This window comes from Mesocricetus auratus, unplaced genomic scaffold, assembly GCF_017639785.1.
Source record: "Mesocricetus auratus isolate SY011 unplaced genomic scaffold, BCM_Maur_2.0 Super-Scaffold_100011, whole genome shotgun sequence".
Taxonomy (NCBI): domain Eukaryota; kingdom Metazoa; phylum Chordata; class Mammalia; order Rodentia; family Cricetidae; genus Mesocricetus; species Mesocricetus auratus.
The window spans coordinates 9,695,027-9,698,396 of NW_024429195.1; the positions used below are offsets into that span (position 1 = coordinate 9,695,027).

Sequence of the window (3,370 nt, forward strand, 5' to 3'; positions counted from 1 at the left end):
GCACGTCAGGTGGAAGCCACCTCCCGGGGGGGACAGAGGAAGCCTTTCCACACCTGCTGGAACAGCCGCGGCAGTCTGAGGGCAAGCCCGTGGGAAAGCCTCGAGCCCGCGGTGTACAGGGTCTTTGTACTAATCAGATCCCGGAAAGCTGCCTACTCTTTGTTTATCTTCTGGTGTAACCCCCCGACTTTTTTTCGAAAACCTGTCTACTTTCAGTGACTCTTACAGGGGACAAACTGTTTATTATCCACACCCCCAGCCCCAGTCCCCCAGCCCCCGCAGGATTCCGATAGGGCTAAGCCAGCTGGGAAAGGACACTGGATTGGCGCAGGCCAGGGTCAGTGTTGGGGCTAGGTGATTGGCAAGAGAGCACGTGATCTGCAAGGGTCCCCTCCCCCAACCCTCAGCCTCCCCTCCTGGGGACTGGTGCCTTAGCCCCAGGCAACAGAGGCAGCAACACAAATAAATAGAAAAGCTGTTTCATTAAAAATCTTTCTAAGACGCGGTGCACTAAGGGCTCGGTCTCCTGTGACCTCTGGAAGAGAAGAGGCGGGAGGGAGTGTTAAAGACAGGATTGCCCCTGAGGCTAGTCTCTAGAACAGACATGGACAGGGCAGCTGAGGGTCAGCCAGGGCAGCTTCCAGCTGGAGGGGGACTTCAGGTCCCAGCAGCATCAGCAGCTCGGCAGGGAGAGGTGGCTGCCGCAGCTGGGGCAGGCAGGGACTTGGTGCAAGCCTGCCCGGGCCCCAGACCTTAGAGCAGGGTGTGAGGTTGCAATGCCGAGGCAGGTTATTGCAGAGTGAGTGGCCCCCAGGTTTTTACATTATAATGACTTTCCATATCTCTTCCGCATCAGCCAGCTGGTGTGTGGCTGGGGATAGTAGTGGTTGTAAAAGTCGTTTATAAGTCACTGGATTCTAGCCCCGGTCACAGAGACGGACAGTGGGTCCTGTCTCCTGCCTTCCGGAGTTCTCAGTCACATTACACACAAATCCAAAGATTCCTTTTGAATATCTCCTCCAGGGCATGCATTTCCTGCAACCAACAAAGCATCGGGGCTTGCTTAATTAATAAAACAGGCCTATGTACATCTGTCGCCTTTCCAAGCTATTACTAACCACCCCACCGCACATTTTACATGGAGTTCAGCCTGTTAGCACAGAAAACCCAACAATTCCCCGAACTATGTTTCCGCTTTTTTCCCCCTTTGAAATATGAATTCTTTCAGCTGAGACCTTTAGGTGTTTCTGCAAATCATGCTCGCTCCACTTGGCATCTGAGCCACCAGCGCTCGGCACCGGGGAAGTCTAACGTTTCCCGAGGGAACGAGTTGTGGCCTCAGGTCTGTTGCTTGGTCTCTTCATCTTTCCACATTTACACGAAGATAATAAAACACTCTTGCAGGATCCAGGAGAGGATTAGGCATATAAAACATACAATAGCTTGTAACCTGGGAAGAAACAGAACCTTGCCAATGAATCCCAGATCTGACACTAAATTGGTTGGCCATCAGAAAACTGTTTAATCCTTTAACTTTTAGTTTTTCAAGACAGGGTTTTTCTGCATGGTGCTGGCTGTCCTGGGACTTGATCTGTAGACCAGGCTGGCCTGGAACTCACAGTAGAGACCCTTCTGCCTGTTTGCCTGCCTGACTCCTGAGCACTGGGATTAAAGGAATGAACCACCACTGTCAGGCTAACCCTTTAACTTTCTTTTTTTTTTTTTTTTTTTTTTTAAGCTACTGATACTTGGCACCTTGTCATTTTCATGAGCATTAATGACATTCTACAGACTGAGTAGGTTGCTGTAAGGGCTGTTTCTCCTCTTTTGCAGCCTTGGGTGCATTCCCTCCCAGTTGTCAATTTTTGCTGGCTTTGGGGAAAGATGGTGCTTAACTTTGGAATGGGCAGGCATTTCTCTAGGATGGGTTGACCCACCTAAGCCTTCATCACAGCTTGAAGGTCAGCAGGGGCATTCCTGAGTCCTTGGGGGGCTCACAGCTCTGCTGAAAAAATGTAAACACAGTGTCCATAAATAAGGCCCAGGTCCTGCCTTTTCCCCTGGCTCCTGACACACAGCGCCCTTTCCAGAACCTTACCCTATGTGGCGAGCACTGCCATTCGCTTGTTCCCTCTTAGTGACAGATGACAGCACTTACTCCTTCAGAGGGTGCCTGCCCTCTCCTGCCCTCTGGAGCTGCTCCTCTTCTAGACAGTTCTTCTTCAGTATGAACTTGGGAGAAAGGATGCTTGTCACCTGGAAGCGGCCCCGGGTTATTGCAGCAAAGCACAGAGCGGTCAGGCAAACATCTGTAAAACTTGGCCATCTGTAAAAATGCGGCTTTGATGAGCTCAGGGCCAAGTCCTGGACAGACCTTGAGGTCCTCAGAGAACACATTACGAGGAAGATTAATGTGTGCGTGGGGTGAGAAATGTGGCTTTGGAACTTCAGGTCCCAGGTAGGAATTGATTCTCACTAGGAAGCTCACGTCACTGTGTAACCTCGGCACTCTCTTATATTGACTCAACAGCCCCCTTCCTATTCCAGGAAGTCCTTGTGGTGGCCTTGAAAGGCACTTAGATCCTAGATTTTTTTGAAGTGCTTTAAGAGGAAGTACCTTCTGGACCTGACTCTCCAAATCCCTGCGTTGGGGTTTTTGTCACGTGCTGCTGGTACCTGCTGGAGAGGAAGTTGGCTGAACATTTTTTTCCCTTCTGGACTCTCTGGTGCCCAGGGACTCTTGTATCTATGACCTGACCTGATTGCTCTTGACTCTGTGTCTCTAGGTAATGCAGAGAAACAGAGAGAGAGAGAGAGAGAGAGAGAGAGAGAGAGAGAGAGAGAGAGAGAGAGAGAGAGAGAGAGAGAGAGACTGTGTGAACCTGTTTGCACACACACACACACACACACAACACACACACAGGATTCTTTCTCAGCTTGAGAGTCTACTAATTCCAAGATATGGAGCCCAAAAGGATACTATTTGGAGTTGTATTTGCCACTTTTCCATTGCTGTGACAAAATGCCCGATAAAACAACTGAAAAGAAGGAAACGCTCACGTTGGTCTCGGTCTGTGGTTGGCTGGTTCCATCGTGTTTGAGCCTGAGTCAAGGCAGACCATCGCCGTAGGAGGACTTGGAAGTAAAGTTGATGACAGAATGGGTGTGGTGACTGGGTCACACAGCGTAGAGAGGGTAGGGCTGGGAACAATGCATTCTTCAAGGACTCCTGAGCAGCATGCTTCTTCCAACTAGATCCTTCTAAAAGTTTCTGTCACCTCCCAGCATCCCACAAGGCTGGGAATTTAGCATATTAACTCATTGGTGAGCTAAGAACCCCAAGGGTTCCTCACTGTTGAATAGTCCTGCA

The 3,370-nt window shown here is 50.0% G+C and overlaps 1 long non-coding RNA gene across 1 annotated transcript; it reads right to left on the reverse strand.

Moving 5' to 3' along the window:
- Positions 1-463: 463 nt before the first annotated feature.
- Positions 464-2,539, reverse strand: LOC121143178. The gene is made up of 2 exons (XR_005880329.1): positions 1,236-2,539; positions 464-1,035 (listed from the first exon to the last, which is right to left on the reverse strand). It is a non-coding gene; the product is annotated as an uncharacterized LOC121143178 (long non-coding RNA).
- Positions 2,540-3,370: the final 831 nt, after the last annotated feature.